The following is a 27,978-nucleotide window of genomic DNA, read 5'->3' as shown; positions in this document are numbered from 1 at the left end:
GTTTTTGAGACTATCACACTGGGAAGGGCAGTGGCCATTTAAGATGACCTTGGTAGCTCGAAGGAGTCTCAAACTGGAGTCGTGTCGAGGACTTGCTCCAGGCTCATTGAGAAAAAGGTTCCCAGGTCCCACTGTCACCTAGACTGACACGGGTACTGCAGTCTGTATCCACATAGTCCTTCTCTTACCTTCCCACCTGACTTCCCCCCACGCCTCCTGCAAGGGGATTCACTGGAAAGAGTCATTCGGGATGGAGCATGTGCAAGGGCACGGGGAGCACGAGGGAATTTCCTACACTCTGAGCTCTGAGCTCTGCTTTCTGCAGACTTGAAAGAACTTTACTGGAAACTCTGGCAGAAAGTTAGATTGAATAAAAATCAAAGTTGATAAAATTCTTGGTAAACCCACAGATGGTCCACTTTAACGGCAACAGTCCCATTTACTTCTGATTAAAATAGAAACTGCCTCTAAAGAAGCTCTTTAGAACAAAGTTGAATGATGGGACTAGACTAAGAGAGCAGTTCATTACCCTTAAGTCAAAAATGTACAAAGCCGTCATTCAGAGGCAGTGACGGGCTGGTGATGGTAAAGAGAGAATTAAAGAGACAACCTGCATTTAGCTGAACAATTTTGGAGATCCTTCAGGGCACCGAAAACAGAACAAAATCTCCCCCAAACACATACTATCCTCAGACGACCTCGGTGATCAGATAGTGTCACATTTCATATGTTGATCCAACTATGTTTGAGGATCACAGTACAAACATTAGAAACAAGTTCTGCCCGTGGCCTCTAGTCTACTTTCTGGTTTTGGAGAAGATATTTACCTGTATCCATTATCTCAGCTCCTAATATTTATCTCCATCAGCAGGTGCATGTTTCACCATCAGCAGGGAGGCGTGTCTCTGCATAATCATCCTTCTTCTCTCTCCCCCCGGCCTGTTACCACCATGCCCATTCCCCAACTCCAGGAACAATCAACTTGGTAGAATCTTATCACCTTTAATTTATTATTTATTTATTTTTTGGTGAGGCAGATTGGCCCTGAGCTAACATCTGTTGCCAATCTGCCTCTTTTTTTTCCTTTAAAGCCCCAGTACATAGTTGTATATCCTTGTTGCAGGTCATTCTAGTTCTTCTATGTGGGATGCTGCCACAGCATCACTTGATGAGCAGCGTGTAGGTCCCCACCCAGCATCTGAACCGGTGAACTCCAGGCCACAGAAGCAGAGCGTGCAGACTTAACCACTTGGCCACAGGCCGGCCCCCTCACCTTTATTAAAGAAGAGAAATTCATTGCTAATTCCACAGAAATCTGTGGCAACATTAGTTAGATGCTCATTCAGCACTGTCCCTCATTCCTTTCCCTTTCCTTCCATTTCAACAGCATATGCAACCTCATTTACAGCAAAGACTTTCTTAGGAAAATTAGAAATTACAACATTCTAAATTCCAAACATTAGCCATAGATTGTTCTGTAAATCTTGGTGGGTTTGGTAAAGAACATGAGAATCTCAAAGAGTAAGTGGAAGTTTGTGGACCAACTTTGGTCCAGCTCTCCTGCGCTCTCTGCATTTTAGAGATGAGAAGTGCTAACTGCGGGGGCGCAGTGTTTCCTTTATCTACACAGACACACACTGTATATACACAGACACAGCATTTCTCACTCACAGAGGCAAGGACCAGCTGAACCTACATGATGACAGACAATATAATTTAGATGTTACGGTTAGAGTTCATCTTAACTATGCAAAACAGACCTCCCAAATCTCCAAACTCTTATCCCAGTTGCTGGTGACTTAAAATGACCTTAGGGAGATCAACTACCATCACTGTAACTCTATTTTCTTCTAACACTGACTACAGAATTCCTCTAGGTGTATTGAAAATTAACGGGAAACACTTTGATTTCCTCAGATGAAAAGGAATCCAGCCAGATTAATAAAATAAAGTATTATAATTCCTAATCATTGAGATTTCTGAAGGCTGACAGGTATAATTAAATAGTCATTAGCAAATAAATTGTAGGGTGAGAGTTCAGCACGATGCATCAAATTGGACACAGTTAACCAGAAGGTCCACCTGAGGAATGAAACAGGTAGACACTCACTCAAGCTTTAAAGTGCCCCATAAGAATCAGGCAGTAATTATAAGATAGAATTCACGGAGAGTTCTTTCAAATCACGGTGAAGAGCACATTTCTGAAGCCTTAAGTTATTGCTTCTGACTATTTCCATGGCTGCAACCTCTTTTGCAGAGCCAAAGAGGAAACTAATTTTAGCTACATCTTTTTTAACCTCTTACCTTTCCTAGGAAAGACTTTTCTTCAGAGAATCTAAAAGTTGAATCTTCTGGTAATAAACATTTTAGAAGATAGAAAGAAAAATCTCAGTCGAGAATCTTTTCACAAACTCAAGAGGCATTATTAAAAACAAGCGGAAAGGAATGGCATCCTGGCCACAGCTGTGGCTGCCTGCTCTTAAAGGCAGGAATGCAGCACAAAGAAAATTTTTGTGGAAAAGTTATTATCACTGTGGACGCTAGAGATGCTGGTGCTGTGCCTGGGTCTGGGGATCATCACCCGCTTGTCTTTAACCAGCATAAAACCCCCGGTGGCAGGGATGTGCTTCTGCTTAGGGCTCTTCACACACATCTGGGGACCCACAGCAAAAGGCATTGCCCATCCGGGTGCCCGACGGCACTGTTCCTGTAAGGAAGCTTCGTCATTATTTAGGAACACGGAGAGTGATTAATCTTAGTCCCGCGCTTGGGAGCAAGCAATTCACGATTAATCCCCACACAGGATTTTTTGTTTTAATCACCTTAAAATTAAGGCCTTCTATGATTGGTCTGGGGGTCTGCAGCCCAAGAACAGGTGCTGAAGGAGAACTAGCTTCTTGAGTCTGGGCCTCGGAAGTTGGGAAGAAGTTGAGTTTGTCGTTCTGGCTAGGAATGGACCCTCAGCGCGAGAAACCTGACGCCACCGGGCACCATGGGTAGGGTGCGGAAGTGACGGTACTGCCCCCATGTGGACACAATGGTTCTCTTTGCGGCTTTGTGCCTTAGACTAAGCATCAAAGGTTCAGGATTAGTGGCAGTGGTGAATATTCTGCGATCTGTTGGGACCAGGAGCACATATTGCTTTCATGCTCACACCGTCACAAGACTGGCTTTGCCATATAACCCTGGACCTGGTGACAGTCTGCAGGTTTCTTTCTTTCGTTCCTCCCATCATGGAATGCAAGTTTGTTGAGTGCTGGCCACAGGACCATGATAAGCTGTTGGGATGGTAAAACGCCTGAGAAGCAGTCTTGCTCCATAAGCAAGTGAGACAGCTCTCAAACATCTGTGGACGAATCTGGCAAAGAGGAACAAAGTTCTGTGAGTACGTGAGAACAGGAAGTGCTTAATTCTTCCTGAGAAGGGTCAATGGAAGCCTCAGGAAGACAGGGCCTGTGCACCATGTCTTCAAACCCAGGAGGGTGTCACCATGTGGGGGAATATGAGAAAAGTGCCTTGAGGAGAAGAGACAACATAAACCAAGATGCAGAGACCTCACTCCTCTGGGAGAATGTCCAATAACATGTGGACTAAAATGGGAGTGACTAGATGAGGGGAGGAGGCAAATGAGACTGTAAATAGAGGTTGTGGACAAAATAGGAAGTGTCTTAGCAATGGTCTGCACTCTACCCTTTAGACAAGCCACTGAAATCTTTTGGAGCAGATTAGATGTGATCAAGTTTGTATGTTTAAATAGTCATCCTGGCAGCATGGTGGAGGATGAATTTTGGAGCTGATGTAGAACTTGGAGGAAAGGAAAGCAAAGGCTACTGCAGTATTTGTGGGAAATGAGGAGGTCTGGGCCAGGCAGTAAAGAAGTGGCAGGTATTTCAGCAATATTTCCAGTAGACAAGTGATACACTTGGAGGTCTGTTGGGTGTGGAGGTTGAAGGAAGGGGGAACCAAGGATGATTCCCAGCTTTCTAACTTGTGTCTAAACTAGAGGAATGTTCTTGCCCTTAAGCACGGAGGGGGGGACTATTGAGAGAGAGGAGATGGGGGCTGGTATTGAGTCATTTGTTTTTGGTCATATCGGGCGTGCAGCTAAGGAGGTACAGCAGGCAGTTGGAAGTGCAGATCTGGACCTCAGGTATGTATGACGCCTGTTTTTGTGCGAGAAAATTGAGGCTAGGAGATGTTAGATAACCTTCCGAGGATTCCTAGTAGGCGGGGATGTTTTAGTCATTTTGCATCCCTGGGTTCTATCATAGTACCTGAAATGAATAAGTGTCACTTTATTATCCCAAAGCCAGAAAAGAGAGAGAAGGGCAGAAGCTGGAAAATACCAGATTCTAAGAACAGGCAGAATGAGATTGAGCCAGCAAGGACTGGGAAAGAGCGATGGGATTGCTATTGCAAAGCCGTGCAAGAATTCCAAGAGAGAGGGAGGATGGAAAAGCCAAATGTCTTAGAACTTGGGGAGGAGGAGAAGTTGGCAATCTGGGGCCATTCTTACCTTCAATAGAGAGATGAATGTGAGAGCTAGATTGGAAACGCTTGGGGGGCAGAATGAGAAGTAAAGCAATAGAATAGAAGACCGCACTTCTAGTAAATTTAGTCTTAGAGGTAGGAGGGTGGGAGGCTGAGGGAAGGTTTTACGGGTTGGGTGGATGGCTGGTTTTAAAGGATGAAGTAGACAAGAGTGTGTTTATGGGCAGAAGAAATGGCTCTGATGGGCAAAGAGAGGCCAGAGGTAAAAGTCAGTGGATGATGTGAGGATGAGCTAGAGAAGAGGCGGTGGGGTGACGTGAAGGAATACCTACATCCAATCCTCCAAAGCAGGAGGGAAGAAGAAAGCATACATGAGGAAACTCTCCTTAAGAGTCAGCTTCTAGGTTTATGATTATATCTTGATGACACGTCATGAATTTCAAATTAGTGCCTAATTAGGAAAATCTCCCATAGTACTTGCTCTAATTGATGTTGAAAAGTCAGAAGTCTAGTTTTCAATGCTATTTGGCGTGGCCCAAACAGAGCTCTTACTTGCAGCTCTTATTTTCAGGCTTTTATTTTGGTCTATTTCAACCTTGAGTTAACAACTGAAAATATCAGACAAAAGGAGACGTAAAAGGAAAAGGCATTCCATTTCACCATCAACTCAGCCTTCCAGGAAACACTACCACTCACCAGCTGCCGTGAGAGGCATGGTAGCCTCTCACCCCAACTCTTCACCTCTCGGTTATGCAGACCAATTAGGGGCCATTGACATTCCTCACAACAATGGAGTTCAAGACTGTCCAACTGACACTACAGACAGTAAAAAATGAATTGCTATCTACTCTTCATTTCACAGCACAGTCCTTTCTTGAATGGGTTGTCTCTTAAAAAAGCAAGCATTCTGGTCTTTGGGTCTTTCACAGCTCAGGTTTTATGACGTAGTCTGATCAATGAGGGTTTACTTCAGTCACAACTTTAGATGGCAAAGAGGCTAAGGATTTTAACTGCCATTAAATTTATTTCTTTCATTGTATAATAATTACCCTACTTCCTTTTCTCCATGTGCTATCTTACTCCTGAAAAGATCCCAGATCGGAGGATCTGTATAACTGAAGCTTTGGTCTGAATGTTATCCAAATGAGGAAGAAACGAAAAAGATTTCTTTTTCCTAAACCACCTTCCCTCCTAATACTATGGGGGTTTGATGAATGTTGCACATATCTCCTCACTCCCCAAATGTGCCTCACAAAGTTCTACAAATGGCAGGTGACAAATGGTACAAACACCATGTGCCTTTGACTGAGAGAGCTAAGGCCAGCTCTTAATACAAAACATGTACTTTATGTGTACTGATGTGCTCAACAGATGTGTTCAATGGCTTTTCTGGCTACAGTGCACTGAGCCACGCCACGTCCTGCCTCCGGATTCCTCTGCGATCCGTGTTCCACATCAGCTCTGTGCCGCTCTTACATCCTGCATCTACAAGTCTTCCTGCCTTCATCTTCTTTTCTTGCTAAACTTCTATTCCAAATAATTTACTGTCCCCTTTCTGTACAGAGCATTCTTTAGAATAAACCAGAGCATTTTAGATGGAAAATGTTGCCTCTGTGAAACAAAAGAAATTTCAAAATTGGGTCTCCCTTTAATCTCTCTAGGTCATTTATTGTGACAAGAAGATTGTTGGCTAACAATACAGGAGATGTCGCTCTTTTGTGCAGAAAGCGTCCTCGGGAGCTTAGCTGTTCAAATGTGCCATCCTGAAGGTCACTCAGCTTTTTGCTCTGACTCCATTTTACCAATCACCTTCTTAAAAAAAGTTTTGCTTCAGACTCAATTCTAACTCTTTTTCTTTCCTTACAAACCAGTTCCTCATTTTCTTTCTAACATTTTTTCTTTATAAAAGTAATATATGTTAATTGCTTGATATTCAGAAAATACAGACAGATCAAAGCAATAAAAATCCCATAACTCAGAAATAACCAGTTAACATTTTGAACTTTATAATGTTTTTAGTCCTTTTCTCTACACCCACATCAATAGACACACATATACACTCACATTATAATTTTGGGTTGCTTTTTAAAACGAGATTTATATATTTTTTCTTCTCATTTGCCAATAGATCATAAATAGCTTTCATATCATTTAATGCTATTTTTTCTTTAATAAAAAATTAATTTCTAAATATAATTGGCTGCTGCAACCAATGAAATAATCCAAAGATGCATAAAGGCGCACACACACACACACACAGAGCCCTTTATGCTACCCCCTGAGGTAGTGAAGTTAACGTGCTGATTTGTAACCATGCAGAACTTTCTCCACCCTTCTACAAACTTTCATACACACATGCAGAGATTCTTGTCTGTTTTTACAAAATGGGATCTGACTCTACACATTATTATGAAAGCAACTTTTCTCACATAGTATATCATGGAAATTCCTCTAGGTCAACAAATCAAGATCTAATTCATTATTTTAAAGAGCTGCATTAATATGACACAGCATGAATGTATCATGAGTCAGCCATTGTCCTATTGACGGGCATTCAATTATTTCCAGATTTTTGCCTTATGTCTCTGCTTTACTTTCTATAATATAGATTTTCATAAATAACGTTGTTGGTCAAAGGGTTGCTCCTTTCTAAATTTTAAACATTTCAGAGGTTTTCGCCAAATTCCTTTGCAAAGAGGCTGTAACAATCCCCACTCTCATCAGCAGTGTAGAATATGCCTGTTCCTGCATCTTTGCCAGCACTAAACGTTACGTCTCCTTCTCATCTTTTTCCACTCTAATATGTGTAAAATGGTATCTGGCTCTAACTTTCATTTGCATTTCCCTGACTACTAGTACAGCTCTGCATTTTGTATGTGTGAATATTCCTCTAAAAGACATTTTTAAAGGCTTCGGGTTCTAGCATATTAACATACCATTATTTATTTAATGGCTCTCCCACTACCAGACACAGGAGTTTTATCCAGTTTTTTCAAGTTATTAGAGATATTACAATTAAGATCCAGGTATGTTACTTTGTGTTTCTAACTGTTTGCTCAGACTAAATTCCTGGAACTGGAATTTTTGTGTTCATGAGCATTAGCAAGCAACGTGATTAAGAGTGTGGGTTCTGGAGTCAGACTGTGCGGACTGAATTCTAGATTTATCTCTCTCTGGTAGCATGACTTCAGGTAAGTTGTGTTGTCTGTCTTTGCCTCGGTTTCTTTATCTGAAAAATGGAGATGATGATAATATACAACTCAGGATTGTGGAGAAACTAAACTTGTTTAAAGCTCCTGGGACAGTCTCTGGGATGTAGGAAGCGCTGAGGAAGCATTTGCTATGATTATGAACATCTCTAATGCATGGGGAATAGGATGTCAACAGTGAAGTTTTGCCCCTGGGTTGGAAACAACAGCCTCCAGAACCCATGCTCTTACCCACTATGCTTACTAGCACTCCTGAACACCACACTTCCAATGCCAGGAATTTAGTCTGAGACAATACACAAACACACAAAAACTGATGTGCGTGGATCTTAGTTGCAATAGAGGTTCCACACCAAAATTAGGTGCCTGAACAAAACTCTTAAAGGGTGGAAATAAAGGCTCTTCCTCCTCCTTTGGAACACTGGGCAGAAGAGGCTGAGAGTTTGGAAGGATGGGGAAGTGGGTTTGTGATGAGGATGTCTTCAGCCAAGCTGTGCTGGGGGCCTCATCAGTGGTGGGGAGCGGAGCAGGGGACCCTCACGCAAACTTAGTATCCTCTTCCTTTGCCATCTTCCATCCTCTGAGAGGCCAGGAGGTGCAATTAGCAAGTAGAAAGAGGGGAAGAAAGGAGTGAGAGAAGGTGACCAAAACCACTGTCCAAAAATTAGATGGTCCATCCACCACAGGCCTCAGCTAGGAGAAGGGGAGGAGAAGTCTTACCTCTGAATGAAGACTAATTAATAGCTTGGACTGTAAACTCTTCGTTTCTGAATGGAGCCTGTGTTTGTGTCTTTGACCATAGGCTGATGTATTTCCTATGAATAAGTGGACAAGCCAGGGGGCCAGCCAAGTTTTCAGCCAATGACAGGGCAAGATTCCACCATGGAATAAATTTTCAAGGGGTGATGGGGCACACAAATAAAGAACTCATCATGCTTTTTCAATGTGAAGTTTCCACATAATAAAACATTGCCTTCCAGGAAACTCGTCTCACTTTACACTCCAACAAGCAATGTACAAGAGTCTGTTTTCCCCTCACCAAGAAACCTCATGATCTATAATTTGGTTTCCCAAACAGACTTTAATTGTGTGCAGAGAATGAACTGAGTGGCTGATGCAGATATATTGCTTGGCAAGTATATTTCTAATACTAAATAAATAAATTGTCACTTTCATTTATCAGACAGTCTCTTATGAGATTAGTTAATGTGAATAAGGCTCATAGAATGAAATCACTGTTGGAGTTGACAACATGAGTTCCCACGAACCCATCTGAGGACCAGACCCAGGTCCCCGGCAGCCCACCAGCACCAGGGGGCCTCTGAGGCCCTCTGGGAAGCCAGCTGGCTGTCAGGTCTGCGTCTCTTTAGCACCATTTAAACTGCAACAAGCAGAATAGCAGGCTTTGAGGAGTGAGGACATGAAATGGCCTCCGGGGACCGAGAAACTGGATGTTCACAGACTAAGAGATCTGGTGTCTTAATTGCGAAATAGCTAATCGCAGAACATCTAATTGAGAGGGAGCATTTGAACAAGGAGTGGAAATAACCCTGACTCCATTGAGCGCAGAACGAGACCTGAGCCTCGCAATGAACAGCTCCTACCGATGAAAATAGCAGGTCTGTGGGGCTGCGTCAAGGTGCCGGCAATGGGGCGTGTGCACATTACCGTGACAGGCAAACACAGCATCAGGAAAACACTTAATCTTTCTGTTTATCCCCAGAAGGACTAATAACCAGAGTGAGAGGGAGAGCTGCATTCTTCTTCATTTAGAAACGAGCCACCACTAATGCATGCGCTCACAGTTTATAAACCAAATACCTGCTCGCACTAAAACTGCCACATATTATAAACCTCACCGAGGAAGTGAATCCATCACGTTCCCGCTCCCTTAAGAATAGCTTTTCCCTGGAGAACATAACCCATTACTGCATATCTTGTAGAAATCAAATGCAGACTCTGTCTTCCTCCACAGAACAAATCAGTTTTGTAGAAAAATGCGCAAATCCTATTTGTGGTTACCAGAGGGGAAGGCGGCTGGGGGTGGGCATAAGGGGTAAAGGGGTGCATATATATGGTGACAGACAAATAATAATGTACAACTGAAACTTCACAATGTCATAAACTATTATGACCTCAGTAAAATAAAGAAAAATGCACAAATCATGACATTTTGTTTTTCCCTAGCTTCAAGGCTTTTATTTCGTTATGGCTACTGTTTTGTTCTTTTTCTTTGTTTCAAGGTGGCAATGCCTAGGGCCTCAGTACCCTTGGATTTGAGCCAGAGCTAAGGAAGGAATGTCTGTCATTCTCACCTGGGTCTCTAGGCGCAGCTCTGAATGCAATGAGAAGTAGATTCATGGACCTGAAAATCCTTTTTCTCTGCCTAGCCCCCTTTTCTGATTCCCTCCCCCTCTCCATACAGATTCCTGACTCGATCCCCCCATGAGGTGTTATGTCGCTAACACTGTCATTCCTGAGACTCGAGACTCGAGACTCACTGCTCTGTGGGTTCAGGGGTTTATGAGTCAGCTCTGTACCCTCAGGCCCAACACAGGGCTTGGCACACAGTAAGCCGTGAATGAATGTGTGGTGAAAGAACTCATATGCGAATGGAAGAATAAGCTGAATATATTTAAAGAGGATTAAAAAACGAATCCAAAGATTGATTCTAATGCTGGACTTTGAGGAAATGACTACTGTTCAATGCCTTCTGTGTATCAATGATAGGAAGGCACTGGAAACCTCACTTAATTCCCACACCCCTCAAATCACACCACAGACTCAGCACTTACCATGTGAATCAGGGCTCGCCTCTACCAGCACACACTGTTGCTAGAAATTGAGCTATTTTCATAAGAAATTTCGAAACACAAAGTAGTGATGACTTCAAGAAATAAAGAGCTCACTGGTTTCTTGAGTCAACTTCTGTCTTGTGTTATGTGTTGTTAATATGCCCAGCTAGATCAATCGATTGATCAATCTATCTGTTTTTTAAAGCAAGTTGCATAAGGCAGATGGGAGAAGTCAAAAGTCATGTTTTAGCAGGGATAATTTTACACACTTAAAACCTGGTGCTTGGCTCACTGAATTTATCCTTGGCTTTAAATTTGTTTAGAATGGTTAGAGATGGTTAGAGGCAGGAAAGCAGTGCAGTTCAACTAGGAAAAAGACACTGTGCAATTTAGTCTCTGGGAATGCACAAGTACTGTAGGACTCTGCAGTCATCAGGGGCACCACCAGGAATGTCACACAACATGGACACCACCTCAAAAACGGGCTAAGCCAAGGTGAGCCTACTGTGTTTTGATATATCCCAACACCATACAACCTTAGTTATCCTTTTCTTTTAAAGATAGAATTTGGGGAGAAGGGATTCTCCTAGCTTTCTGGTTGGTTAAATTGTGGATAAACAAGAGTCTGTAGTGGTTTACTCAAGGAACAGATCATGCCTGGTGCATGCTGAAGCCCCTGTTGGCATGGTGTAGCCCTTTATCAGGCCAAATTTTGTCACATGAACATCTTGAGATCATCTCCAATTTTCCAGCCCCTAGAAAGACATATTTACGTTCAAGAGAAGTAGTTTTTCTTCTGCTAAGCTTTCTTTCCTTGTTGCATTCAGGGTATGCAATGTTAAGCAGGGCTGACCGACACAGTCTCAGATGGAGAACTGCCTGTGCGCATGGCTGAGTGGTCAAGGCCGGGCAGTTGTAACTGGAACCTCATTCGAGATAAACCATTATCTCTAACTTTGCGATTCTAGGCTGAAGCACAGCTGAGCCTTGCTCATTTCAGCTCAAGAAAAAGAACCCAATGGGCATAAGATCTCTTTTTAAATATTTGTTTTCAAGGGAATTACTCAAAACCTGCCTAGTATATGCAATCTATGAGTAATTAATTAGCCATTTTAATGATGTCAAAAACTCATAGTCAAGTGAATTTAAGATAATCCCCAAAGTCATTGTTTAAATACAAAGTAATGTCAAATTTCAAGTTCATGTTCTTAGGAGAGTTTAGGGGGCCATGTGCTAAGAACTTTAATCTGTCGGTTCAGGTAGAAATGGAGCAACGGGGCTTTCCTCCTTGAAATATGGTATTCTCTTTCTTAGTGTCATTGCACAGACACCCAGAGAGTCAACGGACACTATTTCAAAATCTACCCCATTATCTTATGGCAGAAAATTCCATCATCCTCATTGCTTTCCTGCTTTTTTTCTTTCTTTTTTTAACGCTAGATTTGATCTTCATTTAAACTTTTTGAACCTCCTCCATCTAGTCTTTAAAACATGGAATCAGAGGAACAAAACTTTGTATGGACTAATCTTCCTGAGTGTCCTCGCTGAATGTCCATCTTTGTATGTTTTACATACATTAAGTAGCGGGAGAGATGGCCCCTCTGTTCCTTGGGGCCTCAGCCGTTTTCATTGGAAGAGCCCATAGACCTCATTAAGCACAACCCTCTGACTTCACGGTCTGGGAAACCAAGGCCCAGAGTAAAGGATTGATGCCAACTAGGAAACGAGCTCCCCTCTGTTCAGGTGACTTCATGGACACCCCCTGTCAACAACCCGCTCATTCCAACCTGTACCTTTCTCAATCCTAACCCAAAATTCAGAAACTCTAAGAAATCTTCCTTGTGCCTTATTTTGAAGATAAGGTTATTGTGCAGTCTTAAATACTTTATGTCGATGATTTACTAGATTGGTACATTCAAAGTATTGGTGGACTGTTTAATGTGCCAATGTGAAGTCAGAGTTCCTTTTCTAGAATGTTAGTCGATTGCTGTTTTTCTTTGTATCCTTTGATGCTATATAAAGGTTCCCTTCTCTTCTCTAATGCTACCTTCTCTTCACCCATCATGCACATGGGTGGGTGCACATTTAATCAACCCCCATTTTCCATACATCTCCTAGATCAGGTCAATGGCATTTGTTCTAATCTCAGATCCATTCTCCCCATCCCCACAAAGGACCCCATTTCCTTGACTCCTCCTCCATCTACTCTACATGACCACATCCTTCTTTGGACACTAATACACCTCGGGGCTGTCTTGAGGGTTAGCCATGTCTGCCTAATTCCTAACTGCATGATACCGATGCCAGCAGACACTTACAGGAGCTTCTCAGGAACCCAGCAGTAGACTTGGCTCTCTCAGAGGCTAACTCACTGAACCTTTACAATCACCCTACAGCATAAGACCTACTGTTTCTCAGAGGGGACTTCTGGGGCAGAGGGGACACTTGAGTTGTAGAAAGTTTAAGCAACGTGGCCCAATGTTACTCAGCTAGAAAGTAGCTGGGGCTGGATTTGAACACAGGAGCCAGGCCCTAGGAGGCACGTCATAACCACTGTGTTATAGTGCCTCTCCATATGTCGAGGGACCAACAGAGAAGGTGGGCTGCTTCACCCAGCAGGCCCAGGAAATCAGGTACTGTTGAGATCATTGGAGAGGAAGATACAGCAAATATTTGGGGCTGAGCATTTTCTGACTGGAACCATTTAAAAGCAACTTTAGCTCTATTGACAGGAGAATTACAGATTTCTCTGCTATAAACAGCAGAGGATTGGGGCGTAAATAAAAAATCTCATAGCATTTTCTCTCTTTTTAGAGGGAAAAATAAGTTTTTGGAAACCCATAGTATTTTCTTGGTGGGTTAAGGGGGTCCTTTATGCAGATGAGCTTTCTTGCTTTCGATCTTTGAAAGCCTTTATTTTCCAAATCTTGCCTGACAACCAATGTTTCACTCATTCTGGGGCCCACACAGCTTCTCATAAAATATTTTGCTTCTAAGTGAGTTGTGAAAATGGGACTCACAAAATGATGACAGAAATACTGCTGTTAAACCCTCCAGACGGCTTCACAATAACAAAATAGAATGTATGAGAAAAAAAACATCCAGTTGGTGTTACAAAGGTGTAAAGGAAATGGGAGAGGGTGTCTTTTTACTGGAAGCAGCTAAAAAGACTCATTTAAGACCATAATTTCCTCATATAAACTTCTTTGTTAAAAATAATATTAAGATAGTACTGAAATAATTTCAATAGAAATTATGTAAGACACTGTTAACCTTAATTTCAGACTCATTACTAGATAAAAATAAGGAAGTACTAAAAACTATGAAGAGAGAAATTAGAAGAACATTTTCCTTATGAAATGTCACTCAAAGCAGAGTGATGAGAAGACATCCCAGATATGCAAACCCTTGGAAAATATACTCCCCATGCACTATTTCTGAAATCATTGTTGAGGATGTATTTTGGCAAAACACAAAAGCAAACCCAATTAAGGAGGAAACCTGGGATCTAACCAACAGAGAAACCAGCCAGTCAGAGCAATACAAAGACAGCCACAGTGACAGAGGGAGAGCAAACCCATAAGAGTCTACACCGCACCATTCAATAGCCAGGATGTTTCAGCGACCAGTCCTAAGGATATGACAAATGAGGCATATTTTTTTCTAACAATCAGAATAAGAAAAGGCAAATGGGATCTTTAAAAAACCAAAATATTTACAAGAAACTTGTGGTCCAGATGCAAATAAATCAAACATGGTGTGATTTTGAGCGTGTTAGCAAAGAGAATCCATTTGCCCTTGACGGCTGTAGAATTCCCCTTACAAGGACATGAGGTTAGTCATAGAGCATGACAGATCTTTCCCTGCTGGCCAGTCACACTGCTCAGTTCTGTAGTAAATACTCTTTATATAATTATATCACAACTGCTCTTATTGACAGTTGTAGGACAGAATGTAAGTTACTAACCTTGACAACATAAAAATAAGGGTTTAACCAGGAAAAATTGGGAAATTTATGGAGAGGAGAGGTATAGGAAAGTATGAGGAAATAATTTCTTCATCTTACCTAGTGAGAAAGAAGAGATACTACTAAGAAGAAGAGATATAAGTGTATTATTTGTTAAAAGGCAATACGTATAGAGGAACCCACCAACTAATAAATATTTCCGCTGACACTTGACGTGACATAAAAACTGTCGTTTACTTCAGGTTCATATCACCCTAGGAAAAACACCATTCTATTCCCTCTTCAGATCACAATTCTCTCTCTGGGTCGGGACTCCTCTGATTCCAAGAAGCTCCTCCTGATTATCCATAAGCTTCAAATTGACTGTTGATCTCTTATTTCTGGTGACCAGCTCAAGTACAGGGGTGTAAAACAGAGGGTACACAAACAGTAACCATATTCTCTCACCTTTGAAATCCTGCTATGTGGCTGGCAAATCCTCCCCTACAAGCAAACTGTGGTCCGACTACAAGCCATCTTTCAAAGCTTGTTGACCAGTGCCTCATACTCCCAATTGCAAGAGATGGTCTGACATATGGAAAGATCATGGATTTGTGTGGTTAAAATGGGTTCATATCCTGCCTGCGTCCCTTACGCCTCTGAAACTCTAGGCAAGTTACCTAATCTCTCCCAACTTGAGCGCCCTCATCTGTAAAAGGGAAGCACTGACATCCATCCCACAAGTCTGATGGATGATTAACTGAAATATCATGTGAGGTATTTAGTAAAGAGCTTGACCTATGGTAGGTGTCAGGAAATGTTAGTTTCCTTCCTTCCCTTCACAGACTATACTTATTGTGTTGAATATGAAGTGTTCTCAATATATTTGGTCTTCTTTTTCCTCCATTTAAACATTTGTAACCATCAGTAGAACTTTTAAGAAATGTTCCTTCGTGTGTAAATTTCCACAATTCTATGACCAGTTCACTAACTAGCATACTAGCTCAGCGTCGCCTGGGCTAGACCAGAGACTGGGTTGCTGCTGCCACCTGGTGGTTACAAGGGGAATTTGAGGCGGCATTTCCTAGAAGCTTGAGCGCTGAGGTCTGCATGGCCAAGGGCCGGCACTCCCCATCCGGACACGCTGTGTTAGAGAGCTCGGTGCCGCGAGGAGCCGCTGTGTATTTTCTAAACGGCACTCTGGAAAGGGGGATACGTCCTGGTTTGCTTCCATCTTTCGGGTTATAAATCAAAGTCAAGACTGACCATGGGCAAAAATGTAAAGTTGGCAAACGTTAGGATCTGAGATTCTTTCCTACTCCTCTTCCCCATACCGTCTTTGATTTCCCTCGTCCTCGTGAGGTAAACCCTATTTGTTCTTCCTCAAATCAGAATCTGTTCATAAAAAACAATTCTGATAAAATAATTCACTGTACGGTATAAGTGACTAATAAAGTTTACGTGATATTTCTTTCCCTGTAATGTGTGCATTTTTACTTAGCCTTTTTTAACAGAGGAATTATATTATAAAGAGTCTTTATGCCCAAAACTACCCCTTTCCGTTCTATAGAGGCACCCTCTTACCGGATCCTTGCAGAGACTTTCTGTCCATTTACAAACATACACATACAAATCATCTTTCTTTATTATTTTTCAAAGGCCAAAGCTATCCATGCTATTCTGCACCTTGCTCTTGTCACCTAATGTAGCTTGGAGATTATGTCATGGTATTTGCACTTTAACAGGAATTAAAACTCCATCTTCCTCTGGCAAAAAGAATAAACCTCTCTTTGTGGAAGTTGTGGGGTCATCAAGCAGGGCTAGAGGGGGTCTGGGGCAGGGGCTCAACCTTCGGCGAGGCGGCTATGAATCTCTCGGGAGCTGGTCAGCTAGGTGCGGTCCGTTCCTGATTTAGTCGGTCTGGGTGCGGCTGGGAACGACACAGTTAATGAGGAACGTGGGTGACCCTAAGGTAGGCTCTGTTAGCACACTTAGAGAATCCTCAGTTAAGGGAGACCTTCTCAGCCCTAGTTGCATATTAAGATCACCAGGGGAACTTCTAAAAGATTTCTGATTCTGATTAGCTTGGGCTGGGCCCATTCCTAGGCGAATCTAATGTGCGGCCAGGATTGAGAAGTCAGGCAATGATCCTCAAACTTGGCTGCTTACTGGAATCATTTGGGAAGCATTAGAAAATGCCAATACCTGGGTCACACCCCCAAAGATAATGATGTCCTTGATCTGGGGTGTGGCCGGTGTCCTGGGAGCTTTTACAGCTTCCCAGTGATTCAAACGTGCAACCATGGTTGAGAAAACCTGGTTTCAGAAGGTGCTAATTCCAGAGTCACGACAGGTGAGGTTGACATATCAAGGAATCTGTTTGGCTGTGGTGCCGCTATTCTCATAGACCAGGGAAAGCAGAAATCAAGCTAACCTCCTCTATTCTATGCTGTCCTCCTCTATGCTTCTTTGCTTACAAACAGTTGTACTGTTCAATAAATCTTTGTTCAGTCAGAACTCTGCTTTCTGTCACGAGTATGGTAAAAGGACAATGTGACAGCTAACTGTCCGTCCGTGATCAGTAAGATCAACCAAATGAGTTAAGCGTGGAGAGAGGACCAAAACCCATTTCCACCTAAAACCAGGTTCCAGTTGGTCACGCACGGGAAGGAAAGTTCCCTTTGGTCTGGCACAGTGACTCCCCTAGCAGAGAAATCTAGGCTCCGAGATCTTTTCTGCTGAGTTCCACACGAAGGTGTGACTGCTCAGAGGCATTTCCTTCATTCCTCTGGACGATGATAATTTTGATTGGAAGAACCATCTCTGAAACTCTTCCGTGATGGGGCCTCATTGAAGGAAGCGTTTTCCACATTTAGCTCCTTTAGCTGCTTCCTGCAAAGACCAGCTTAGAGCTGAAGATAAAGCCAGTTTTCTGTTTCCAACTTCCAAGATAAGTTTACAGTTTATTTTTTAACCATCCCTTCTAATGACCTCTCTGGACGGCTAACAGATTACTTTTTTGTTTTTAACTTGATCAGGCATAAGAACAAGGAGAGAACTGTTAACATTTCCCCCACTGTGCGTTTTGGCAACATACCAGCTTCGGCTGTTTAATTTACAGCAATGTGGCTGCGGGCGAGTCAGCCTAATGAGGGAAACTAAAGATTTAGAGTCACATATTAAATTTATCTTTGTCTTTATTTCTTCCTGTTCCAACTAATAAAAAAATGCCTCTGGGATATTCTAGGGTGAACATATCTAGCTTGTGGTGCCTTATATACGGCCCGAAAGACACTGAACTCTAACTGACACGTAGGGCAGCCATAGCGTTTGTTTCCTCTTTATGTTGGTGGTACAACCTCTCCTGGTTGGGTTCATGTCGGAAGTAGCTTGGCCTAGGTTTTCCATTGTAGGATAATAGTAGGCTTTTCTCTTGGGAACTTGCTGTAAACTGGAGCCAGACCAGCGAGGATGCAGAGGAAGCTACTGTGGTGAAGGCTTTCTCTGATTGGAGGATCTTGCTGTTTAAATCCAAGTTCACGGTTGATGAGTATCAGCACTGCCATCACAGAGGGTGGATGGCAGGTTCACTTCCTTCTTACCCATCCAGTCACTAAAGCACCACAAACTAAATCCTGCTCTTCCCATTCTGGTGAAATACCTATCCACGATGGTGCCTGATGAATTGACAACGCAATGTTTTCTCCTCCAACCTTACCCTGTCTAACTCCTCTCCTGCTCCGGCTGCTTTCTTCTGGAAGTCTTCCTCCCTTAGCTTTTTGAACCCCCTGAGTTCTGATTGCCCTCCCCTGTCTGATTGATACTCTCTTTCCTTTACTCTCTCTCTCTTCTTTGTTAGTTTCCATCCCTTCACCTGCCCCTTAAATGTGGACATTCACCAGGTTCTGTCCCGGGCCTCTTCTGTTCTCTGTCCATCCTCCTCCAGGCCACTCCCCTGCCCCTGACGTTCTCCCTCCTGCCCATGTGTTGATGACTCTCAACTCCGCGTCTCCAGATCCAGCCTTTCCTGAGTCCAGCTCAGTCCACATTCCACAGCACCACAAACTCAACCAAATTGATTGTACCACTTTGCCCCATATAACCAATCCCTTCTTGTGGCCTCAGCTTCTTATTCTGGAAACTTCTCCCCGGCTCATCACACCCAGCCCTGCCATGACAGAAGTAGGTCCAAAATCCATCCTCTCTTTCTATTTCCATACTTTATTATCTTTCATTTGGGCTATTCCTGTAACTTTCTACTCAGTTCTTCTTAATTCTGGGATTTTCCCCTTCTGTTTTCCATAATGCTTTTTAAAAATATCTAGCTAAAATAAGATGCATTCAAATCCTTTGACTTACCACTGCCTACAGAATAAGGCGTTGGAGAACCTTAACAGCAAGGCACAGATTTACAGACAACAGGGTTCAAACTCAATACTGCCTTTAATCCTGGTTCCATTTATCTGTCTATGATTTTTATCTATCTGTATAATATCACTCAAATTGTTTGATAGTAAAGTAAAATATAAATAAATCTGTTAAATCTCTCGACTTTGTTGGACACCATGTGAATCGATGCCTCTGTGCTCTTGCACATGCCGTTCTCATTTCCTGAAGAACACTTTACTCAGGGTGAACCTCCATCCTTGGCCTCTCACTTCCGCCCGCTTCCCATCTACTTGGCAGATTCCTGCATGAAGGAGAAGAGTCAGGCAATGGGTTGCAGCTGAGCAGGAAGCTGTGCTAGCTGACGTTTACTGAGCACTTATTACCCATCAGGGCCTATGTTTAATGCTGAACCCTCCCAACAGCCTCCCAGGCAGGTTTTCCATGAAGCCCCATTTTACAAATGAGGAAATTGAGGCTTAGAGAGGTGAAGAGACTTTCCAGGCAGTTTAATCCCAACACCGGCACTTGATACCAACCCTATACTATCTCCCACTCATAGCAGGTGACAAGTAAGTAGAATGCAAAATTACATTTGTGCTACGAATACAACACTGTAAACATGCATGAGAGGAGAGATTGGTAAGAAATCCCACAAAGGTCCCAGTAGTGGTTGTGTGAGGTGATAAGGAATACTGAACACCTCACCCCACATCCCGCCACCTGCCCCAACAACAGCTGAAATGTCAGCTGCTTGCCTCTCAAGACTGTCCCGTTGCCAAACCCACCCAGGAAAGGCTGCCCACCCTGTGTTCCTCTGGCACTTTCCATACGTCTCTGCTAATGGCATTTATCTCATTATGTAACTTTTCTGTTTACCTTGTTTCACCCCATGGATTGAGCTCCCCAAGAGAAAACATTATATTTCTTCATATCTTTCAACCTCTAATGCTTAGCAGAGTGCCTGGCATACAAAAAGTGCCTAGTGGGCTTTTGATGAATGAACGAATGGTCTTTATTTTAGGCTCCGTGGGCCATATTATATCTGTTGCAGCTACTCAACTCTGCCTTTGTAATGCAAAGCAGCCATAGACGATGTGTAAAGCGAATAATCGTGAGTGTGATCCAATAATACTTTATTCAGAGACAATAAAATTTGAATCTCATGCAATTTTCACATGTCAAGAAATACTGTTCTTTTGATTTTTTTCTAACTGTTAGAAGTGGAAAGACCATGCTTAGAGTGGACTGGACAAAAACAGGAGGCAGCCAGATTTAACGCAAAGGCCATGGTTTGCCAACCCCTGCTCTGAGCCCTTCAGATCACCCATCGCAGCTCTCAGCCTGGGCACTGTTCCACTGTCCCACACGTGAAAACAGAGATGAGGTTATCGGACACAGCCCACCACCCAGAGTTTAGCATGCTAGCGTACCAAGACGGTTCCACTGACACCTGAGTTGGGGTGACCATTACAGATACCCCAACTCAACAGCTTAAAGCAGCGTGGTGAGGCTCACAAAAAGTCGTGCTTTTGTATTCACCAACAAAGTTACCAGTTAATCTCTTGTGGGGAGATGTTGAAAGGTTTGCAAATAGGGCTGCTATTTAAAATTGGGAGCAGTGGGCAGACCATGAGCAGTTATCCAGGAAACATGCGGACGTGTGCGTTCGGGAAGGCTGCTGGACCCATCAGAGAGCTCGCATCCAGGTGCAGCCTGTGTGCCAGATAGCTTCTGGTCTGTTACAAATAAAGGAATTTAAAATTCCCAAACAAAGCAGACTTCCAGAGGATAGTGTCAAGGTAGTGGGATTATAGCCCTGAAAACAGGTCAATGGAAAGACGCCTGCCTTGTACATCGACACAAATAGCTCAGAAGTGCTGGGCTGCTGCTTCTCTCAACCTAGCAGTGCTTCTGGAGCTTGGTAGAAGGCCACTCTTTACAGAAAACTTGTCTTTCCTGTTGAACACAGTCAGCTGTTGCTTCTTGAGTATCTCTCAGAGAGGTCACTGGGGGGATTGGCCAGACTCCAAAGCAGGGGAAAGAAAAAGCTTTGCAATAACACACACTGGCCACTGTATAAATGTATCAACTGCCCCGTAGCTCCGAGATTAATCTCACACTCACTAGGGTCCTGAAAAGTTGAAGAAATTGGAAGCTAGCATTTTAGGAGAACTTAGTAAATGGTGTAACAGCAACAGCTGATTGCCATCATCGGTGTCATCTTTGACGTCTTCGCCTCTGTGTGCTCATCTGTGACATGAGGAGGCCGCTTCAGACTGGGAGTTTCTTTTCTGCTCTGTGATTCTGGGATTATAATATAGTCTCCTACACGCGTGTGACCTCCGTTTCACCAGATCTCATCAACGTTTGCATATGAAAAGAACACGATAGTGCTTGTGTAGTCTTCTGTCCAGAAATCTTTCACGTGAATCTAATCATGAGGAAACAACCAAACCAATCCCAATTGTGCGATAGTCTGCAGAACAACCGGCTTGCACTCTTCAAAATGCCAATGGATGGAAGAGGAAGTTTTAAAAATTTAAAAATAAATCATGGGGACTGTTCCAGATTAAGACTAAAGAGGCATGATATCATACAGCAACTGTCAGGACTCTTGGAGTAATTCCACTGGGGACTCTATATTAGTTATCAGATATACAATATATAATATAATTACATGCATTGCATGGTATATAATAATGATGTTATAGTTATGCAAGAGAATGTTCTTGTCCTTAGAAAAGATAAGCTGAAATATTTAGGGGTAAAGTGTCTTGATATCTACAACGTACTTTCAGATGGTTCAGAAAAAAAGTGTGTGAGTGTGTGTGTGTGTCTTTGTGGAGAGACAGAGGATAAGGCAAATGTGGCAAATTGTCAGCAATTGGTGAGTCCAGAGGAAGGATGGGAAGGCTTTTGTTGTACTATTCTATCCACTTTTCTGTGGGTTTGAGATTTTCCAAAATTAAAAGTTGGGCTAAAAAGATATGTGTCAGATTTTCTACGAGGCAGGTGCCCTGGAGGAGGGAAGAAACGGAGGGAGGGCTGGCCAGCCTCTGGGAAGAGCTCTGTTTTCCTTGCAGAGGTTGTGATCTTGAACACACACAAAGAGGAAAATGGATCTTGCAGGCCAGATAAGAAGGTTGGAGGAAGACGATCCTGGGTCCCGCTATTCTTAGAGATGGGACTAGGAAAGAGGGCTCTCTGGGGCCTGGAGACACCTAACAGAGGGAGAGAAGCCACATTTCCAGCACTGCCCGGAGCAATCCCCCACAGGGCAAAGGACTCAGGACACAGGAAAATACTGATAAGACCCTTTTAAAGCTGCAGGTGGCATCCATAACTAGAGAGACTGAGACATCACCTTAAAGATTGGGATGGTTGCGGTGCAAACTTCCAGTTAGAAGCTAAATAAGCCCTGGGGATGTAACGTACCACATGATGACTATAGTTAGCACTGCTGTTTGGTATATTTGAAAGTTGCTGAGAAAGGACAGTCACGCACCGCATAATGACATTTTCATCAATGACAGATCGAATAAATGATGGTGGTCCCATAAGATTAGTACCATATAGCTTGGTTGTGTAGTAGGCTGTACCATCTAGGTTTGTGTAAGTGCACTCTGTGATGTTCGCACAATGACAAACTCGCCTAAGGACGCATTTCTCAGAACGCATCCACATCATTAAGCAATGCATGACTGTGGATTCTAAAAGTTCTCGTTGCAAGGAAAAGAAATTTTTTTAAAAAAAGATTGGCACCTGAGCTAACAACTGTTTCTAATCTTTTTTTTCTCTTCGTCTTCTCCCCAAAGCGCCCCCAGGACATAGCTGTACATTCTGGTTGAGTGCCTCTGGTTCTGCTATGTGGGACGCTGCCTCAGCATGGCCTGATGAGCGGTGCCATGTCTCTGCCCAGGATCGGAACCGGCGAAACCCTGGGCCGCCGAAGTGGAGCGCGTGAACTTAACCACTCGGCCACCAGGCCGGCCCCAAGGAAAAAAATTTTTAGGTATATAACTATACGAGGTGATGGATGTTAACTAAACTTATTGTGTTCATAATTTCACAATATATGTATATCAGGTCATTATGCTGTACCCCTTAAACTTATGCAGTGCTGCATGTCAATTCTATCTCAATAAAACAAAGAAAAAAGACTGGGGAAGCTGTTCCAAGTATATAGAGAAAATCTGGACAAGTTTGATCAGGAAAGTCCAGAAAGTTCACTGCAGCACATTTGAAGCATCGTTGGGTTCATTGTGAGATGATGGAGTTACTGAGAGAGGAGATTTGAGAGACCTGGGGAAGGTGGGTGGGCGAGATGCTGAGGGAGGATGAGAAGTCACTTAGGACAGAAATACGTAGAGTCAGCCTGGGTCGATGGTGGCCCGATGGGAACCCCTCCCAGATGAGATGATCCACCTCAGCCTAGTGAAGTACTTCAGCCAGACTGAGTGGAACAGCGGATGCTTTTGGCAGACACAACAGTCCTTGACTTTATATCTGTCACTCTTCCTGGGACAACTCGAAGAGAAATGTGTTAGAGACAAAGTCTGAATCTAAAAACAGAGCAGTGGTTCTCACACGTTGTGAGCACACATTGTGAGCATAGCATTGTGAGCTGCTGCTCCTGGGCCCACCCTCTGAGAACTATTGACATGGAGGAAAGGAAAGGAAAAGAGGGTCTCATCCAGCAGGCTGTGCTGGCCCTGGGCAAGACGAAGGAAAAGGGACCAACATTTTCTTAAGATGCCTTAAGAACAGGTGAAAGTATTAAAAACTTGGCTGAGTCTTCAAAAAAGGAGTGGGGAAACAGGAGCAACAAGGGAGGATGTCCCCTTGCTGCAGAAAAAGAACCATTCCACGGGGTAGGATTGAAAAGTGAGGGGAGACAGCCCCAGGAGGAGCAGCCAGCTAAAATTCTAGTCCTCAGCAGGCCCCTAGAGGTGCGGGCTCCAGTTCAGGAATCTGCCAAGGGCAGTTCTCTAAGAGAAAGCATCAAACTATGCTTAGGAGACAGGATTCCTAGGCCTGAGCTATGCCTCCCTCCCTCAGGCGATGAGGCCCACCTCCAAGACCACACAGCCTGCTTCCTAAGGCTTTTCCTGACACCTGTACCAGGCAAATACCAGCTGATACCTCACTGGCTTATCACACTATTTTCATTATAATAAGAGCTACCGTTTGTTAAATGTTTAATAAGTTCCAGGCCCTCACTATCCCCGATGAACTGCGCTGTTACACTTCTATTACAGATAGGAAATCGGAGGCTTGGACAAGTTGAGTACCTTGCCCGAGGTGGCACCACAAATAAGACTTTAGGTCATAAGAGCCTCCTCTCTTTTGCTCCTGGGAAGAAGAAGATCCCCCTAGGAAATGGGAGGTGTGGGGGTGTAAATAGAAGAAGGGAGAAGGAATGAGGAGCAGGAAAAAACCCACAGATGCCCACTACAAAAAGACAGCTTTATCCTTCACGAAAACTGAGTTGCTGCTTCTGAAATCATCGTCAGAGAAAATCTTACATCCAGGAACTGACCTATTTTCATCTTGGTCTTCTGAGGTAGAAATCCCTCATAATGTAAAGCAAATAAAGCAGAATTCCAGACTATCATATTCCTCTGAACACCGGCTGGCTAATCAACAGGCTGAGCTTTCAGTTCAAGCTTGTTTCACTATACAATGCCGAGAGCTGGACCCCAGGCACGTAACCAGCTGGTGACACTGTGAAGGGAAGGAGAAGGAGCATCCATCCCTGGATCTTACAGAGGGGCTGAGAGGCGTGTTTGGGTCGGGTGAGGCGGGCAGACACCACAAAAGCGAATACAAGGCTGCACATGGGCTTCAGGAGCTTTGATCTGTTTGTAAAGCTGGTAAAAACTGCTCCCCGGGAGCCAAAGCCAAATCCGATACTGTAAAGGAACATTTACTAGAGAGCGACTTCCCTCCTGGGTGCATATTTGCATGAAGTGCAAAATTGCTAAATATCTGAAGAAGGAAAAAGCTGGGAATCTTATGACTGAACCACAAGTCGCACTAACGCTCCAAGCCAAGTCTAAACAGAAACAACGCCTTCAGCCTCCATGGCCACCCCGAGGATCGCCACAGTGAGGACTTGGTGATTTTTGTCTTCACTAGACGCTTGATCATTATGAGCAAAAAGGGAAACGTGTGTATATCAACTCTGGAAGGAAAATTCATTTCTCTCATGCCTTTTTTTTTGATGATAAAAAAATCAAGTAGAAATGTATTCCAACTTTTTACAATCCAATGATAACACTTTATCTTGAATTCTTACCTTCTACATGATTGGTTTCTTCTCAGGACACTCTGGCTCCTCGGTAAATAATGGGAAAGGGCTGAACAACTGAAAAGGGTAAATATCAACCCAGCTGACAAAGCACTAGGGTAAGAATTTAGGAAGGGGGCCCTTTTACTCTCACGGGACTTTCTCAAAAAAAAAAAAATTGTCATAAGAAGATATTTCATCTATCATGCTGAGTTTCAGGGATATCATGTGACCTCAAGAGCGCTAGGAAGAAACTGCTGGCCACTAGCGTTCAATGGAAGGCAATAGGTAATCAGCTCAAAATGAAGAAAAGCAAGTTTGATATTTCCTGTCCTGTTTCAGTACCCCCTGCTGATTTAGTTTCATGGTGAAGACCTACGTGATGAGTCTATATAGTTTTATTCTCAGTAATTTCTCTTTGGTCTATCAGTTGATCACATGCCTTGAGAGTTGGAAGCAGGTGGTGGGCCCCAAAGTGCTGCAAAAATGGCATCAAGCCCGTGAGGGAAGCAGGCAGAAGGAGAGTGTCATGGAAAAGAAGACCTAAAATCCTATTAATAAGGAGCACAACCCATTAGAAAGAGGCCGTTGCTTTTTAAATATTTTGTTTGCAGTTGCAGGACAAAAATAGGCAGACTGAGCTACATATGGTTGTTAAAGCTGTTAGTTAACTCACTGCATTCAAATCTTCTTCCGAGGCATTCGATAAGATGTCTCTCACAGATCTGCTGGAGTTTCCACTCCCCAGCAGAGCCAGTGCTGCCCTTCACTTACCCAAGAAGTGATGGATATGATGCACGAGCTTGGGAGAAAGAATTGACATCGTTCTGTCTTTTAGCTTTTAGCTTTTCGGGAACAGTCCTTCCTCTGCTGTCTTCTATTTGGCCATTCTGTGGGCCTCCAGCCTGCCAGATGGGGTGGAAAAGGAAAATTCAAGTGAGGAAATATTAGAAAGCCCATCGGGCAACAGATCTACACTTGTTTACTGGTCAACATTACCTGTAAAGGTAGATAGTTTTCATCAAACTCTCTCTCCCAAAGAGGACAAGGTTGTCCTCTATCCCAATAGCTAGGAAATGCGAACACAACATTTTTCCTTTACAGATAAAATGGCACATTTTTTTTTTTAAGATTTTATTTTTTCCTTTTTCTCCCCAAAGCCCCCCGGTACATAGTTGTATATTCTCCGCTGTGGGTCCTTCTAGTTGTGGCATGTGGGACGCCGCCTCAGCGTGGCTTGATGAGCAGTGCCATGTCAACGCCCAGGATTCAAACCAACGAAACACTGGGCCACCTGCAGCCGAGCGTGTGAACTTAACCACTCGGCCACGGGGCCAGCCCCAAAATGGCACATTTTGATGTAATTGCTCCCACTGCAGGTGGGTCAGGAGGTGGCCCATTGTGCGTTATTTAATTGCTGAGAAACAACATCCCCCCTGCTGGTGGCCACACTTTAGTTCAGACTCTCCATCCATGCTCCATCTTGCTGAGTTAACTTACAACGTCCCTTCCACACAGGCTCCTCGCTGCCACACTTGCCTTTGCCGCTCAGCACGCAGTTGGCTATCACGTGCTCATCTACTCTTTGGTCCTGCATAGCTCAGTGCCAAGCAGCCCTTCACATGGGAGCGTTCAACTGCGTTTCAGGAACACAGCACTGGTGAACTCCTTTGGTTCAAGTCTAACTTGCAAAACTATTCAAGAGCCGAGAAATGACATCGTTAACAGACCCAAGTCTCATGTTTGTCTACTTCGTCAGGCTCTTCAGTGTGTATTAACTCTGCCTTTGATCTTTATGACACATGACCTTCTGGGCTTTCAAAGACTGGCATAATTAATATTAAATCCCTGAGAAATTATGTATATTTAATAATGTTTATGGAGTGCCTATAATGCACTGAGTAGAAACATGAACCCTACATACAAGGAATCCATAGGGAAAAAATAATAAACAAAAAGTACAGTAATGTTTAAGTGTCATAATAGAGAACAAGAGACACAAGTGTGTGGCGTTACTTCAGCTCTCTGAGATAGGTGAATACCTCATGTCTCTAACAATACCTCATCTCTCAGGGTTATTGAAGGGATAAAAGAAGATTGCCCACATAGAACCTGACATAGAACTAGTCTGTATTTAACAGAATCTTTTTTGGTCTCCTTATTGTTCCTGCCACCTCTCCCACCCCCGTACCTGTGATGGAACTATGAGTGCTTGTAGCACACCTAGATAGAATTAACATTCAACGTCTCTGTGAGAATCCTGACTACTTGGTCTTCCCACTTTGGGTGCAGGAATGTGTACTGCCATTGTCAACTGGAGTCTACTTGGACCCAAGCCATTGATTCAAGGAGGTAAGATTAAGTATAAATTGTTGAACCCACACTATGGATGAGAACCATGTACAGATAACTAATGTACAACCAAATATAACAATTTATACATAGCATAGCTTGGAATACTATTATTGAATGAAATTCCATTTTCCTTTCACCAGGAATTGCTGGAACCTTACAAAGTGCGACTAAGGAAGCTGTCCCTACTCTGAGCTGGCCCAGACATTTTTCTTGTCCTTTCATCACCAGGATCCACAGATCATCTTCTAGGTGCCTATGCTGCCTTGGACCCAAGCAAGAGGGCCCTGCCTTGGACTTGGCACTTGAGAGAAGCCCCTCCTGCACTCCCCAAAGGGCACAGCTGGAGCCCAGGCCCCATTCTAGGTTACTCTGTGAGTGGTCAGGACCCTGGAATTCCCTGCTTAAATAGCCCTGAGCCCACTTCCAAGCTGTACACACTTCTTTTCTGGGCCATCCTCTCAAGGGTGAGACCTTGCTAATGGTGTGTGCCACCCCAATGCCACT

This window comes from Equus asinus, chromosome 4, assembly GCF_041296235.1.
Source record: "Equus asinus isolate D_3611 breed Donkey chromosome 4, EquAss-T2T_v2, whole genome shotgun sequence".
Classification (NCBI taxonomy): Eukaryota; Metazoa; Chordata; class Mammalia; order Perissodactyla; family Equidae; genus Equus; species Equus asinus.
This window is presented reverse-complemented; position numbering follows the sequence as displayed.